At 39.8% G+C, this 18,637-nt stretch overlaps 1 protein-coding gene across 1 annotated transcript in view; it reads right to left on the bottom strand.

Annotated features, from left to right (window-relative positions):
- LOC126236346 (ATP-binding cassette sub-family C member 12-like) overlaps window positions 1-18,637 on the bottom strand; it is a 535,156-nt gene that overhangs the window by 184,037 nt on the left and 332,482 nt on the right. The gene's annotated exons all lie outside the window — the stretch shown is intronic.

Below are 18,637 nucleotides of genomic sequence, written 5' to 3'. Positions count from 1 at the left end.
TACAAAGTCTTTCCACTTATTTGTACTATGTATTATTAGTGCACCATCCATATAATTATCTGATGAAGTTAAAATGTTTTCTGTTGGGGGCCATATATAGTGTCAGCACTACTATTTTGTATGTTATCAAGTCTTTTAGTTAAGTACAGCTCTCAAAGAGTTGTGCACTATTTGTTTAGGAATATGGTGAGAAATGTTATTCCACTCTTAGTGTATAGTATTTCACCCCTCCCTATATTCTGCCTACAGTAATGTGATACTAGGAAATCTGTCATTTGGGGTGGTACAGTTTTCTGGGGATGTTCAGATAACATAACTTGAATGCAGAAGAAAACTGTCACATACAAGTGTACTGCACAGCAAACAGAATCTTGCTGCTTATTATTTTGGAAACTACAAATCCTAATTGTTCCCTGTGTATATATTTACAAAATTATAATTTTCTTTGGAGTAAACAAAATTTATTTGAAGAAAATAATTTTAGCCACAGACACAACATGAAAAACAAAGAGAATTTTATATTACCCACATAGTAATTTAAACTATATGCACAGTCTTCACAGTATAGGGGAATGAAAATGTGTTAATAAAAATACGCTTAATATTAGATTTTTAAAAATGTTATATACAGGGTGTTACAAAAAGGTACGGCCAAACTTTCAGGAAACATTCCTCACACATAAATAAAGAAAAGATGTTATGTGGACATGTGTCCGGAAACGCTTAATTTCCATGTTAGAGCGCATTTTAGTTTCGTCAGTATGTACTGTACTTCCTCGATTCACCGCCACATGTGTGGGCTGACGAGAATCCGCACGCAATTGTGCAATCACGTCATCAACACAGATTTTCTGTGAACGTTTGGGCAGGCATTGTTGGTGATGTCTTGATTGGGCCCCATGTTCTTCCACCTACACTCAATGGAGCACGTTATCATGATTTTATACGGGATACTCTACCTGTGCTGCTAGAACATGTGCCTTTAAAAGTACGACACAACATGTGGTTCATGCACGATGGAGCTCCTGCACATTTCAGTTGAAGTGTTCGTACGCTTCTCAACAACAGTTTCGGTGACCGATGGATTGGTAGAGGCGGACCCATTCCATGGCCTCCACGCTCTCCTGACCTCAACCCTCTTGACTTTCATTTATGGGGGCATTTGAAAGCTCTTGTCTACACAACCCCGGTACCAAATGTAGAGACCCTTCATGCTCGTATTGTGGACGGCTGTGATACAATACGCCAATCTCCATGGCTGCATCAGCGCATCAGGGATTCCATGCGACGGAGGGTGGATGCATGTATCCTCGGTAACGGAGGACATTTTGAACATTTCCTGTAACAAAGTGTTTGAAGTCACTCTGGTATGTTCTGTTGCTGTGTGTTTCCATTCCATGATTAATGAGATTTGAAGAGAAGTAATAAAATGAGCTCTAACATGGAAAATAAGCGTTTCCGGACACATGTCCACATAACATATTTTCTTTATTTATGTGTGAGGAATGTTTCCTGAAAGTTTGGCCGTACCTTAAGAAAGCACTGGCAGGTCAATAGACACACAAACAAACGCAAACATACACACAAAATTCTAGCTTTCGCAACCAATGGTTGCTTCGTCAGGAAAGAGGGAAGGAGAGGGAAAGACGAAAGGATGTCACACTATTTCAGACATCCTTTCGTATTTCCCTCTCCTTCCCTCTTTCCTGACGAAGCAACCATTGGTTGCGAAAGCTAGAATTTTGTGTGTATTTTTGTGTTTGTTTGTGTGTCTATCGACCTGCCAGCACTTTCGTTTGGTAAGTCACATCTTCTTTGTTTTATATATATATATATATATATATATATATATATATATATATATATATATATATATAACAGAGGGAAACATTCCACGTGGAAACAATATATCTAAAAAGAAAGATGATGAGACTTACCAAACAAAAGCGCTGGCAGGTCGATAGACACACAAACAAACACAAATATACACACAAAATTCAAGCTTTCGCAACAAACTGTTGCCTCATCAGGAAAGAGGGAAGGAGAGGGAAAGACGAAAGGATGTGGGTTTTAAGGGAGAGGGTAAGGAGTCATTCCAATCCCGGGAGCGGAAAGACTTACCTTAGGGGGAAAAAAGGACAGGTATACACTCGCACACACACACATATCCATCCCCACATACAGACACAAGCAGACATATTTAAAGACAAAGAGTTTGCCAAACTCTTTGTCTTTAAATATGTCTGCTTGTGTCTGTATGTGTGGATGGATATGTGTGTGTGTGCGAGTGTATACCTGTCCTTTTTTCCCCCTAAGGTAAGTCTTTCCGCTCCCGGGATTGGAATGACTCCTTACCCTCTCCCTTAAAACCCACATCCTTTCGTCTTTCCCTCTCCTTCCCTCTTTCCTGATGAGGCAACAGTTTGTTGCGAAAGCTTGAATTTTGTGTGTATATTTGTGTTTGTTTGTGTGTCTATCGACCTGCCAGCGCTTTTGTTTGGTAAGTCTCATCATCTTTTATATTGTTGGTTTGTGTGTCTGTCGACCTGCCAGCACTTTCATTTGGTAAGTCACATCATCATATGTCTGCTTGTGTCTGTGTATGTGCGGATGGATATGTGTGTGTGTGCGAGTGTATACCTGTCCTTTTTTTCCCTAAGGTAAGTCTTTCCGCTCCTGGGATTGGAATGACTCCTTACCCTCTCCCTTAAAACCCACATCCTTTCGTCTTTCCCTCTCCTTCCCCTCTTTCCTGATGAGGCAACAGTTTGTTGCGAAAGCTTTAATTTTGTGTGTGTGTTTGTGTGTCTATCGACCTGCCAGCGCTTTCGTTCGGTAAGTCACATCATCTTTGATGTGACTTACCAAATGAAAGTGCTGGCAGGTCGACAGACACACAAACAAACACAAACAAAAACATACACACAAAATTCAAGCTTTCGCAACAAACTGTTGCCTCATCAGGAAAGAAGGAAGGAGAGGGAAAGACGAAAGGATGTGTGGAAGCAGTTGCTTGTGTCTGTATATGTGTGGATGGATATGTGTGTGTGCGAGTGTATACCTGTCCTTTTTTCCCCCTAAGGTAAGTCTTTCCGCTCCCGGGATTGGAATGACTCCTTACCCTCTCCCTTAAAACCCACATCCTTTTGTTTTTCCCTCTCCTTCCCCTCTTTGCTGATGAGGCAACAGTTTGTTGCGAAAGCTTGAATTTTGTGTGTGTGTTTATGTTTGTTTGTGTGTCTATCGACCTGCCAGCGCTTTCGTTCAGTAAGTCACAATATATATACACTCCTGGAAATTGAAATAAGAACACCGTGAATTCATTGTCCCAGGAAGGGGAAACTTTATTGACACATTCCTGGGGTCAGATACATCACATGATCACACTGACAGAACCACAGGCACATAGACACAGGCAACAGAGCATGCACAATGTCGGCACTAGTTCAGTGTATATCCACCTTTCGCAGCAATGCAGGCTGCTATTCTCCCATGGAGACGATCGTAGAGATGCTGGATGTAGTCCTGTGGAACGGCTTGCCATGCCATTTCCACCTGGCGCCTCAGTTGGACCAGCGTTTGTGCTGGACGTGCTGACCGCGTGAGACGACGCTTCATCCAGTCCCAAACATGCTCAATGGGGGACAGATCTGGAGATCTTGCTGGCCAGGGTAGTTGACTTACACCTTCTAGAGCACGTTGGGTGGCACGGGATACATGCGGACGTGCATTGTCCTGCTGGAACAGCAAGTTCCCTTGCTGGTCTAGGAATGGTAGAACGATGGGTTCGATGATGGTTTGGATGTACCGTGCACTATTCAGTGTCCCCTCGACGATCACCAGTGGTGTACAGCCAGTGTAGGAGATCGCTCCCCACACCATGATGCCGGGTGTTGGCCCTGTGTGCCTCGGTCGTATGCAGTCCTGATTGTGGCGCTCACCTGCACGGCGCCAAACACGCATCCGACCATCATTGGCACCAAGGCAGAAGCGACTCTCATCGCTGAAGACGACACGTCTCCATTCGTCCCTCCATTCACGCCTGTCGTGACACCACTGGAGGCGGGCTGCACGATGTTGGGGCATGAGCGGAAGACGGCCTAACGGTGTGCGGGACCGTAGCCCAGCTTCATGGAGACGGTTGCGAATGGTCCTCGCCGATACCCCAGGAGCAACAGTGTCCCTAATTTGCTGGGAAGTGGCGGTGCGGTCCCCTACGGCACTGCGTAGGATCCTACGGTCTTGGCGTGCATCCGTGTGTCGCTGCGGTCCGGTCCCAGGTCGACGGGCACGTGCGCCATCCGCCGACCACTGGCGACAACATAGATGTACTGTGGAGACCTCACGCCCCACGTGTTGAGCAATTCGGCGGTACGTCCACCCGGCCTCTCGCATGCCCACTATACGCCCTCGCTCAAAGTCCGTCAACTGCACATACGGTTCACGTCCACGCTGTCGCGGCATGCTACCAGTGTTAAAGACTGCGATGGAGCTCCGTATGCCACGGCAAACTGGCTGACACTGACGACGGCGGTGCACAAATTCTGCGCAGCTAGCGCCATTCGACGGCCAACACCGCGGTTCCTGGTGTGTCCGCTGTGCCGTGCGTGTGATCATTGCTGTACAGCCCTCTCGCAGTGTCCGGAGCAAGTATGGTGGGTCTGACACACCGGTGTCAATGTGTTCTTTTTCCATTTCCAGGAGTGTATATGGAAAGCTGCTACTCACCATGTAGTGGAGATGCTGGGTTGCAGATAGACACACCAAAAAGACTCACAAAATTAAAGCTTTTGGCCATGGATGGGCCTTTGTCAGCAATAGACACACACACACACACACACACACACACACACACACACACACACACATACACACACATTCTCCACAAACACAACTCACAAACACATGTGTATCTATTGTTGACGAAGATTCAAGGCTGAAATCTTTAATTGTGATAGTCTTCTTGCTCTGCCTATCTGCGACTCAGCAACTCTGCTACATGGTGAGTAGCAACTTTAATTCTCATAATATTGTTATATTCCATCCTGGTTTTTCCATTACATATGGACCAACAGTCACTACCCATCATTGATTCTAATAAATAACTGTGAAGAAAAAGTATGCTTAAGCACCCCACATTGTCTGACAAAGTGTATCAACAGAAATGGAAAACAAAAATTGTTTTATTTGAGAAAGAATGTTATAAATAATCATGTAGCTTCAACAAAGTGTTCAGTTATTTCAGAATTCCAGTTATTTGTTTAGTGTCAGTTAGGTTGCTACGGATAATAATTTTTGGTCCACCTTGTACAAAATAAAAGTGTATTATTATTTGTGTGATGTTACTAACATCAATTGTTCTATGGCTTTACAAAAAATTTTTACTTGTCTACTGTACTTGAATCAAATGATTTACATTATGCATGTTGTGAAACTAATGAACCACAATTCACTATATCCATTCAGATGTATCTGTTCAAACTGTATCACTTCCAAATGATGCCCTTCTAAGCATAATCATCTGTACATACAATGTTTGTTTTATAAATCCTCTGTAGTGCTATGAGAAATTCATATTTCTTATGTGGTATTAGGCTTTCTTGGTAGAAGATGAAGCCTAAACGTATTATGATTTTTTAAATATTTTTCAAGCAGATATTTTTTCTCCACTAATTATTATAAATATGTTTATATTAATCTGGAAGCTCTGTCTTTGGGAAACATTTGCACTATGAAAGGCCTAACGAAAATACTGAAAAACATAGGGGATTGGAAAGAGGCAATGTCTCAGGTCATGCACTTTGTTTGCCCATTCTGTTGAGCAACTCTTGAAGCTCTGCATTTATGTGTTCAACAGAACAATCCATCCAGGGCTTGTCATGTCACATTGACCAGAGACTGACACAATCTTTGCATTAGTGTGGGGAGCTTTTCAGTGATACATGTTTTGCCATTCTCAGTTGCATAGTTAAGGCTACAGTTCAAACTGTTCACACTTCCTCACCTCCAGTCATTCCATAAGGTCTTCTACTGATATTTTTTCCAAGGGAGCCTAACTCACTGAATGACATGTGGCATTGTCACTCCCTATAAAGTGACTGAAGATATCATATTCTGGAGCAGTTAACACTGAAGAAATTAAGCACCATCTCCATAATCTCTGACAATGCCTCTTTATCAAAAAAATGAAGCATCAAGATAAAAATTTGCTTTAAGAGTGTCACCCAAGATCCAAAAACTATATGTCCACAAAAAAGTAAATACTGGTCATGAAAACATGCAACGTACAAAGCAATAAACGTCTCCACAAGAACAAAATTCAAATAAGATGTAGGTAACTGTCTGCATCTTCTGTGACGACAGTCAGTATCCTAACATCCAAAAAGAGTTTCGATTTTACCATTTGTACTTTGTGTGTGTGTGTGTGTGTGTGTGTGTGTGTGTGTTTTCCACAGAACCTTGTGGTGAGTGTGCCGCTAGGATGTAGTATGTGTCAGATTCTTACAGTAATAACCACATCTAAAAAGTCATGACGCTTAATTTAAACAACACTACTCAGAAGAATGGTGTGCTAAAAATTCTTGTACACAGAGCTTGCACCCTCTCTGATGAAGACAGTCTCCAACAAGAATTGACCCATCTAAAGTCTGTGTTTCTGAGGAATGGTTACAAGGAAATGCAAATCTGGGATGCTCTATGTCTGACACTTGCAACACAACCAGCGGAAACTAATGAAGAACCTGAGGAAAACATGGCCATGGCAATCATTTTGTTTTGTGGGGCCTTATTGGGAAAAGTTGGATGCATTTTAAGCAAATATAAAGTAAAAACTGTCTTCTGCCCTCCAACTAAAACCAGAGCACTTCTTGGCAGTGTTAAGGACGACCTTGGTTTATGTAAATCAGGGGTTTACAAATACCATGCCAATGCGGTAAGGAATACATAGGTCAGGCAATTCACACAATTGAAGACTGATGCCGTGAACACCAATGGCACATGAGATTGTAACAGCTTAACAAGTCTGCAATAAGTCTGCAATCACCGAGCATTGCCTGTCAGAACTTCATGGTATGGATTATGACAAGACCGAGGTCCTAAGACAGACTTTGAAATATTGGGACTGTGTCATCAAAGAAGCTATAGAGATCAGAGTAAGAAAACCTGAACTGAATTGTGACAGCAGCTATTCCCTTAACCAAGCTTGTGAACCAGCCATAATCCAGATTAAGGAGAAGATAGAAATATCCCAGAATGTACTGACTTCTAGGGCATGGGGAGGAATCTCCGAAACCTCACTGGCAAGCCTCCCTGGGTGCGGACCTATGAGGGAACATGCAGCCACAGCAACACAAGCTGGGCATTGAACCCCAGCGCGAACGGCTGAGAGAACACCTGCAGGGCAGATGGTGGAGGGAGCGCCCGAGGGAGGGGGAGCGGGAATCTGATATATACCTCAAACCAGCCATCCCTTTGGCAGTACATCAGCATGCCTGATGATGGTAACAAGGTCGATTGCCGAAATATTGTATCCTTTGTGTACTCACACTAGGTTGTTTACCCAAGATTTATTTAATCGTGAAATATGCCTGGAGAAACTGAAGAATCATATACTTATATAGTTGTATCTTATCAGTCCTTTCCATCAAGGGATGATCAGTAAAACATTATAGATGGGCATTGTTTATTGCATCAGTGTCATTAATGCAAACAGACAACTGGTCTAGTTTGTTTCTTAGACCCATTATATTCTGATGAAAAATATAAAGTTTGCCATTTCCTAAACTCTTTGTTCTGATGTCACTGTTCTGTTGTAAATAGAAATGAAAGATTAAAGGCAGTTTATCCTCAGAATTTTGACTTAATTTACTCCTAGAACTGAGGCTGGGTACCATAAATCCAGTAGAGTTGTGCATTTCCTGGTTCTTGTGCTTCTTCTGCTTGTCTTTGCTACTGGTGATGATATTGAAGACACATCAGATGTACAAGCATATTACACTGCTGTAGACTGTGGAGTGACTAAGACTGATGAAGGGTCTTGAGCCACTGATGGAAGGTCAACAGTAGATGAAATTTCTACCACTACTGCTGTTGAATGCAGGAGGATAGCAAATGCAAGTTTGATGGCTACATTTTGAGATTCCACTGTTGCTACACCTGAAGTTTGTGGTAGTGTTCCTGTTGAGTAATCTGTTGTTTACACAGGTATGATTGGATCTTCAGTAATTTTCACTGCTTGCAGGTCATTAGGATACTGTTTATTTTAGTGGTTGATAGAACAGCTTTCATTATTTCAGCACACATTGGAATCTTTACCCCTCCTATTTCGGTGCAGACTATGCTTTTGTAAACTGCACTCTCACAAAGCTGTCAACTGGTATGAATGTTGCTTTGGGAAATGATTTACAAATTCTTCATACTTTCCTATTAGTGTTCATGATTTCAATATTAACACATGATTCTTCTATTAAATTATGCCTCCATGGAATAGCAATGACAAAAAAAGGTAATTTGTGGGTTATTTCAAAGTTTGTCTTTCGAAACCCTCATTGCCCACCTACTTTAATTACAGTAGATCTCGTTTGTGCCTCCTACTACAATACACTTGTTTCCAGACTGTAAGGAGCTTTCACAGTTTTTTAGAATTTCAGATAAAGGTGCTCCTGGTTTGACAATATAGTCTTTGGTGAGCATTACGAAAAATTTTGGTGATTCCTTTACCATGACTATCTGCATGATATACATGCTGCACATTTCTGTTAATGGTGTCTTTCTTATTTATTTCATTATTATGTGCAGTGTATGGTATGCACAGCTGCTCACTGCCACTGTTTATCCTAATGCTACAGTGACTAAGACACTGGAACTGTATGTTGACTGATTATTGTTCAAACACAGCCATATTATTGTTGTTGTGGTCTTCAGTCCTGAGACTGGTTTGATGCAGCTCTCCATGCTACTCTATCCTGTGCAAGCTTCTTCATCTGCCATTACGTACTGCATCGTACATCCTTCTGAATCTGCTTAGTGTATTCATCTCTTGATCTCCCTCTATGATTTTTACCCTCCACACTGCCCTCCAATACTAAATTGGTGATCCTTTGATGCCTCAGAACATGTCCTACCAACCGATCCATTCTTATAGTCAAGTTGTGCCACAAACTCCTCTTATCCTCAATTCTATTCAATACCTTCCCATTAGTTATGTGATCTACCCATCTAATCTTAAGCATTCTTCTGCAGTGCCACATTTCGAAAGCTTCTATTCTCTTCTTGTCAAAACTACTTATCGTCCATCTTTCACTTCCATACATGGCTACTCTCCATACAAATACTTCCAGAAATGACTTCCTGACACTTAAATCTATACTTGATGATAACAAATTTCTCTTCTTCAGAAACGCTGCCCTTGCCATTGGCAGTCTACATTTTATATCCTCTCTACTTCAACCACCATCAGTTATTTTGCTCCCCAATTAGCAGAACTTCTTTACTACTTTAAGTGTCTTATTTCCTACTCTAATTCCCTCAACATCACCTGACATAATTCGACTACATTCCATTTTCATCGTTTTGCTTTTGTTGATGTTCATCTCATATCCTGCTTTCAAGACACTGTCCATTCTGTTCAACTGCTCTTTCAAGTCCTTTTGTGTCTCTGACAGAATTACAATGTCATCAGCGAACCTCAAAGTTTTTATTTATTCTTCTACTCTGAATTTTTCTTTTGTTTCCTTTACTGCTTGCTCAATATACAGATTGAATAACATTGGGGATAGGCTACAACCCTGTCTCACTCCCTTCCCAACCACTGCTTCCCTTTCATGCCACTTGACTCATATAACTGCCATCTGGTTTCTGTATGAATTGTAAGTAGCCTTTTGCTCCCTGTATTTTACCCCTGCCACCTTCAGAATTTGAAAGAGAGTTTTCCAGTCAACATTGTCAAAAACTTTCTCTAAGTCTACAAATGCTAGAAACATAGGTTTGCCTTTCCTTAATCTATCTTCTAAGGTAAGTCATAAGGTCAGTATTGCCTCACGTGTTCCAACATTTCTAAGGAATCCAAACTGATTTTCCCTGAGGTCAGCATCTATCAGTTTTTCTATTCATCTGTATAGAATCCTTGTTAGTATTCTGCAGCCGTGACTTATTAAACTGATAGTTCGGTAATTTTCACATCTGTCAACACCTGCTTTCTTTGGGATTGGAATTATTATATTCTTCTTGAAGTCTGAGGGTATTTCGCTGTCTCATACATCTTGCTCACCAGATGGTAGAGTTTTGTCAGAACTGGCTCTCCCAAGGCTGTCACTTGTTCTAATGGAATGTTGTCTACTCCTGGGGCCTTCTTTTGACTTAGGTCTTTCAGTGATCTGCCAAACTCTTCACACAGTATCATATCTCCCAGTCCATCTTTGTCTACATCCTCTTCCATTTCCATAATATTGTCCTCAAGTACATCGCCCTTGTACAGACCATCTATATATTCCTTCCACCTTTCTGCTTTCCCTTCTTTGCTTAGAACTGGGTTTCCATCTGAGCTCTTGATATTCATACAAGTGGTTCTCTTCTCTCCAAAGGTCTCTTTAATTTTCTTGTAGGCAGTATCTATCTTAGCCCTAGTGAGATAAGCCTCTACATCCTTACATTTGTCCTCTAGGCATCCCTGCTTAGCCATTTTGCACTTCCTGTTGATCTCATTTTTAAGACGTTTGTATCCCTTTTTGTCTGCTTCATTTACTCCATTTTTATATTTTCTCCTTTCATCAGTTAAATTAAATTCTTCTGTTACCCAAGGATTTCTTCTAGCCCTAGTCTTTTTGCCTACTTGATCCTCTGCTGCCTTCACTACTTCATCCCTCAAAGCTACCCATTCTTCTTCTACTGTATTTCTTTCCCCCATTCCTGTCAATCATTCCCTTATGCTCTCCCTGAAACACTGTAAACATCTGGTTTAGTCAGTTTATCCAGGTTCCAACTCCATAAATTCCCACCTTTCTGCAGTTTCTGCAGTTTTAATCTACAGTTCATAATCAATAGATTGTGGTCAGGGTCCACATCTGCCCCTGGAAATGTCATACTATTTAAAATCTGGTTGCTAAATCTCTGTCTTACCATTATACAATCTATCTGACATCTTCTAGTATCTCCAGGCTTCTTCCATGTATACAACCTTCTTTGATGATTCTTGAACCAAGTGTTAGCTATGATTAAGTTATGCTCTGTGCAAAATTCTAACAAGCGGCTTCCTCTTTCATTTCTTATCCCCAATCCATATTCACCTACTATGTTTCCTTCTCTTCCTTTTCCTACTATTGAATTCCAGTCACCCATGACTATTAAATTTTCATCTCCCTTCACTATCTGAATAATTTCTTTTATCTCATCATACATTTCATCAACTTCTTATCATCTGCAGAGCTAGTTGGCATATAAACTTGTACTACTGTAGTAGGCATGGGCTTTGTGTCTATCTTGGCCACAATAATATGTTCACTATGCTGTTGGTAGTAGCTTACCCACACTCCTAATTTTATTCATTATTAAACCTACTCCTGCATTGCCCCTATTTGAGTTTGTATTTATAACCCTGTATTCACCTGACCAAAAGTCTTGTTCCTCCTGCCACCGAACTTCACTATTCCCACTATGTCTAACTTTAACCTATCCATTTCCCTTTTTAAATTTTCTAACCTACCTGCCCGATTAAAGGATCTGACATTCTACGCTCCGATTCGTAGAATGCCAGTTTTCTTTCTCCTGATAGCGATGTCCTCCTGAGTAGCCCCAACCAGAGATCTAAATGGGGGACTATTTTACCTCCAGAATATTTTACCCAAGAGGACACCATCATTATTTAATCATATAGGAAAGCTGCATGGCCTCGGGAAAAATTACCGCTGTAGTTTCCCCTTGCTTTCAGCCGTTCACAGTACCAGCACAGCAAGGCCGTTTTGGTTAGTGTTTCACGGCCAGATCAGTCAATCATTCAGACTGTTGTCCCTGCAACTACTGGAAAGGCTGCTGCCCCTCTTCAGAAACCACACATTTGACTAGCCTCTCAACAGATACCCCTCTGTTGTGGTTGCATCTACGGTACGGCTAACTGTATCACTGAGCCTCCCCACCAGCGGCAAGGTCCATGGTTCATGGGGAGCAGAACACAGTCATACTGATTTATATTTTCTCTAGTTTCCCTATTTTATCTCTAGTTAATACTAGCACAGTTTCTTCAATAAGACTGTGACTGGTTCAATCCTCTGTCTTTCTCCAGTCCAAGTTATTGCTCTGCTCAAATGTTCTCAACATTGACAGAAACGTCCTCCATTAATTTATAAATTTCTTTTGGAAAATATTTAATTTTGAAGTAATGCATGACAAAAATGCCTGTTGCTTGGAGCAAATTTTTTAATAGAATTTAACTTGAATGTACGTATGCATGAAAAGGAAAGATTTTGTAAGTGTCAGCAACTTTGAAGCTTTAATTTACTGCACTGTGCCTCTTAGGTTTTTCTGCATAGAGATGAGAGTTCTTACAGTGAAATTTCCAGTATATAAATGTACTTTAACAGGTTGCATCAGTTTTACTGGAGGAAGAACAAGGCATGTATAACAGTACATCTTGTGCTTTACTACTCTGTGGGAAGTAGGCAGTGACTTCCTAGACTTGAGAGATGTAGTGTCCCCCTAAATGGAACCGAAGTGCACTACACATCAGTTGAAGCTACCAAAGTAGCCAACTGGGTATTTGGTGCACACAAGGGCGTTTTAGATTAGGTATTTCTGCATACAATCCAGATAACAAGTGTAGAAAACCCAGAAGTATCAGTGTACGAGCCAAAGAAATGCCTCCTGTAGGCGAGAGTATTAAAAACCTAGTGGTAAACTGCCAAAGCATTTGCAACAGTCTGTCAGAGTTTGAAGCACTACTAAAAAGCATTGAAGCTCACATAATACAGAGTGGGGCAGAGCAACTTGATTCTGTAGAAAATAAATTTTTTAATAGTAATGATTATATATATTTAATTCTTTGAACAGTATCAATTACAACATTTAAATTTTATGTTTACACAGTTTTAAGTGGGTATCAGACAGATGGTATCTGTTATTCTCAATAAACTGCATTAATCAAAGTTGGTGACAGCTTCAAAAATGTTATTCTTCAAGCGAGGCAGGATCCTAGAACAATTATTGTAACCAAGTGATTTTATATAGCACCATAAAAAGAGGTGCAGGAGGCTAAATCAGATGGCTGGGCTGGCCAGTGCAGATTGCCCCTCAAGAACATGAGGCATCCTGGGAAGTATCCACCCCCGGTAGCTGAGTGGTCAGCATGACAGAATGTCAATCCTCAGGGCCCCTGTTCGATTCCCGGCTGGGTTGGAGATTTTCTCCACTCAGGGACTGGGTGTTGTGTTGTCCTAATCATCATCATTTCATTCCCATCGACACGCAAGTCACCAAAGTGGCGTCAAATCAAAAGACTTGCACCCGGTGAACAGTCTACCTGACGGGAGGCCCTAGTCACACGACATTATTATATCCTGTGAAGTGCTACCACAAAACAGTCATTTGATACACACACTCTGCATGCCTTAGCATTATCCTACTGAAAGTATGCACTGAGTGTTATCAGGAAAAACTATTGAATCATGTGGACATAACAGTCAGAAGTCACCAAAACTGCCTTTTGATTTCTTCAAAAAGCCTTGGATCAATTGTTCCAAATTGTGATAGAGCACACTACACAGTTACACATTGTGAATGTAGAGGGTGCCACTGCTGAAGCTGTCTGTTACCTAGGCTTAAATAGTGCATGTTATGCCTATTTACAGATCCCAAAAGATGGAAGTGACCCTCATCACTGAAGAAAACAAATGTGTTATGACACCTACCAAGAAGCACCTTACATGCATTTTCTCAAGCAACAAAATCATGTCAATTAAGTTACTGCACCACAGCAGCTGCATGATAGCAGACAGCGTGCTAAGAGGATCACAAAACAGAAAGCCTTACTATGTCAATGTTTTGGGATGACATTGCTGTTCATGGAAGCACCGCCTTTTTTTCCTTCATATCACCAGTTTTGCTGAAGTTTTTTACCTATGACACAACTGACTGCTGGCTAGGAACGTGACCATGTTGTGCAATGTTGAAATTACTATGAAATGCACATTGTGTGCTGATGATCAAGTGATAGAAAACTATACCTCAACAGTGAATGCATGCTCCATTCACTCCATGATGCTAACTAAACCAAGGAGAATTACAACTTTACACCTCACACTCTTGAATGTGCCTATCCCTACACTCCTCAGAGCAACCATTGTTTCAGGGCCCCAAATTCAAATAAGCAAGTTGTTCTGCCCCATGCTACACTAGACACAGAAAGCCGGTTAAAACCTGAAGCTGACAGCAGTGAAATGAAACACCAAAATGTGAACATACACCAGAAGGATAGGGAAATGAGAAATGGAGGTGGTGTATTTGTTGACATAGACAAGAAACTCAAATCTACAGAGACAGAAACTGAAGCTGCACAAAAGACTGTTTGGGCAAGACTCATCTGAAGCTACATCTATACAGTGCAAATCTTTGAGAAGTACTTGGCAGAGGGTATGTACTACTGCACTGGTTATTAGGGTTTCTTCCTGTTCCATTCACATGTGGAGTTGAGGAAGAATGGTTTGCTTAAATGACTCCATGCATTCTGTAATTAATCTAATCTTGTCCTCATGGTCCCTATATGAGAGATACATAGGGTGTTGTAGTATATTTCCAGAGTTGTCATTTAAAGCTGTTTCTTGAAACTTTGACAGGTCTTTAAAGTCAGTACGACCATTAGACAGTTGTTTATTTATGGTGTCACATTTACACTTACACAATCATGATTTCGGCTTCAAAGTGCCGTTATCAAGTGTTTTCTGAAATCAGGTTAGATAATAACAATGAGATACATAACAATTGATATAACCATATAAGAATCCATATTTGTAATGCTTACTTACAAGTGTTATAAATTTCCTAAGATGGCATACTGTCGTATTAAAATACACTATTAGACATATTGTCTAAGAGTTGATATTTCTGACAGACAATTTCTTAGTGTGTCTAATAGTATATTTTAATATGACAGCATGCCATCTTAGGCAATTTATAACACTTGTAAGTAAGAACTACAAATATGGATTCTTATATGGTTATATGACTTGTTATGTATTTCACTGTTGTTGTCTAACTTGCTTGCAGAAAACGCTTGAAAATGGCACTCTGAAGCCGAAATCATGATTATGTAAGTGTAAGTGTAACACTGTAAATAAACAATGGTCTAATGGCAGTATTGACTTTAAAGAAATATATTATGAGAGTGGCCCTGCATTATGAAAAAAAATATTATGATTTATCAGTAGACTTTCTCAGGATAATTTTCCTCTATTTTCAAGAGTCTGCCAGTTCAGTTTCTATAGCATCTCTGTGACACTCCCTCACAGGTCAGACAAAGCTGTGACCATTTGTGTTGTGCTTCTCTGTACACATTCAATACCTTGTGTTAGTCCTGTCTGGTATGGGTCCCACACACTTGATCAATGTTCTATAGGGAGTCAAATGGGTGATTTGTAAACAATCTTGTTTGTAGACTGATTGCATTTCCACAGTATTCTACCAGTCAAACTGAAATCTGCCACCTGCTGTATCCACAACTGGGCCTAGGTGATCATTTGATTTGATTTGATTTGATTTATTTCGTGTTCCATAGGTCCAACTGTGTTGGATACACAAGGACGTGGAACGAGTCAGTTTTTTACAAATACAATCTGATAATCTAATAGCATATACAGAAATTTGAGTACATAATTATATAAAAATTTATACAGTAAATTCTTTGGGCAGCAATACAGAAAAAGAAAATACATATTTTCTTAGAATCATTAAAACACTACAGAACACAGATACGGAGAACACACAGTTACAGAGCTCAGGTTAAATAAAATTCATAGTGGCATTATGTCAACTTGTATTATATAATATTAAAATATTAACAATTTATTTAGTTAAAAATTCATCTAGACTGTAAAAAGCTTTTTCTAGCAAAAATATTTTTAGTGCTTTCTTAAACTCACTCTTGTTATGAATCTCTGTCTTTATTTTGGGAGGAAGAGCATTGAAGAGTTTTGCTCCAGTGTAGTGGACACCCTTTTGTGCCAAGCTCAAATTTCTGAGTTCACTGTGTATGTCATTCTTCCTCCGTGTATTATGCTCGTGATAATTACTGTTTGGTTGAAATATCTCTATATTTTTACAAACAAAACACATGAGAGAAAAAATATATTGGCATGTAGTTGTGTATATTTTAAGATTACGAAAACTATTTCTACAAGAGTCTCTTGGGCGCAATCCACATATAATTCTTAAAGCTCGCTTCTGTGCAATGAACACTTTCCTTGCTAATGGCTGGTTGCCCCAAAAAATAATTCCGTACTCAATGAGACAATGAAAATAGCCATAATATGCCACTTTTGCAGTGTTAGGTTCAACACATGTAGTGACAACCCGTAAAGCATAGGTAGCAGAGCTAAGCCTCTTACAGAGGTCAATAATATGTGAAGACCAGTTCATTTTCTTGTCAATGTGCACTCCAAGAAATTTTGTTGTTTCCATTCTAACTATTGGTTGATTACCACATGTCACACTTATCTCTCTCTCTTTTTCTGTTTTTGTACAGAATTGAATAAAGCTGGTCTTACTGGAATTTAATGAGAGACCATTCACCTTGAACCAATTAACTATATCTGAGAGTATGTGATTAATGAGTTCCTCAAGATTGTTGTCTGTTCTACTGCTCATAAAAATTGTGGTATCATCAGCAAATAATGTAAATTTACACGGCAGGCTTGTACATGATGGTAGATCATTTATAAAAATCAGGAATAATAGTGGCCCAAGAATTGAGCCCTGGGGCACTCCACATGTAATGGAACTCCATTCAGAATCTGAGGAAGTGTCACATACTCCACCCGAGCTATTCAACACAACTTTTTGTTTCCTGTCTTGGAGGTACGATTGTAGCCAATTGCCTGCAACACCACTTATTCCTACTAATTTTGCTTTTTGCAAGAGAATCTGGTGATCAACACAGTCAAACGCTTTGGATAAATCACAGAAGACACCAAGTGCTAGCATTTTTTCATTAAGAGTTTCTAGGACTTCATTTGCAAGTGCGTAGACTGCATCTTCTGTTGAACGGCCCTTTTGAAAGCCAAACTGGCTCTTACTGAGAACTTCGTTCTTCATGAGATGAACAGTAATTCTTACATGTATTAGCTTTTCTAGAATTTTGGAGAAAGCTGTCAGCAAAGAGATAGGTCGATAGTTAGTTAGTTCAGCTTTATCACCCTTTTTGTACAGGGGCTTCACAATGGCATACTTAAGTCTACTGGGAACAACACCTTTCTGAAGGGAAGCATTGAAAATATGACAGAGAATGTCCCTTATCCACACACAGGAATATTTCAATAAATTACTAGATATATTATCAACCCCTGCAGAATTCGTACTTTTTAGAGACATGATGATTTTTTGAATTTCTTCTACAGTAACAGGATTAAGGTGCATTTCTGAAATTTTGTTTGAATATACGGCTTGACAAAGAGTTACAGCTTCGTCAACATCGGGCTTGCAACCAATCTGTTGAGTTACTGATAGGAAGTGTTTATTAAAAATCTCAGCCACCGTTTTGGGGTTATCTACTAGGATACCTTCATATCTGATATTATTTATATCTTCTTTACTTGTTGTATCTCTTCCTGTCTCTTTTTTTACAATGTTCCAAATTGCTTTTATTTTATTATTAGAATTATCTATTTTCTTCTCATAATAAAGGGCTTTTGATTTCTGTATTAGTTTCTTCAAAATTTTACAGTATATTCTATAGTGTTCCCATTTTTCTACATCTTTACAGAATCTTATTGCAGCATAAGTTTCCCTTTTGGTTTTACATGACTGTTTTATACCTTTTGTAATCCAAGGCTTGCTTACAGAATTGGAGGCCCTGTTTCTGACCCATTTCTTGGGAAATATTTCTTCAAAAAGAGCACAGAATTCATTTATAAAACAGTTAAATTTAGTATCAACATCATCATGGCTATATACTAAAGACCAATCCATTTGCTGCAACCTGTGGTTGAAAGTTTCTTTCGCCTCTTCATTAATTACTCTTATGAATTTCCATCGAGGAAATTCTTTTTTGAACAGATTAACGTCATAAATAGTGAGAATTTGTCCATCATGATCTGAAAGCCCACTTATAACCTGCCTGACAATATAATTCTGATGTCTATTTACATCTAAAAAAATGTTGTCTATCATAGTTTGGCACTCGGATGTAATTCTTGTTGGGAAGTTTATTACTGATGTCAGATTGTGTAAGGTCATCACAATCTCAAAGTCTATTTTATTCTTATTTTCTGTCAAAAAGTTTATATTGAAATCACCTAATACTACAATATCCTTCGCTTTTGAATGTAACCATGACAGTAGTAGTTCCATTGAATGCAGAAAAGTTTTTATGTCACCTGAAGGAGCCCTGTAGACAGCCAACACTATTATTGGGTAGAATTTAGTTGTTATTTCTGTGGCA

The sequence above is a fragment of the Schistocerca nitens genome, chromosome 2, assembly GCF_023898315.1.
Source record: "Schistocerca nitens isolate TAMUIC-IGC-003100 chromosome 2, iqSchNite1.1, whole genome shotgun sequence".
NCBI classification, from domain to species: Eukaryota; Metazoa; Arthropoda; class Insecta; order Orthoptera; family Acrididae; genus Schistocerca; species Schistocerca nitens.
This window is presented reverse-complemented; position numbering and strand designations above follow the sequence as displayed.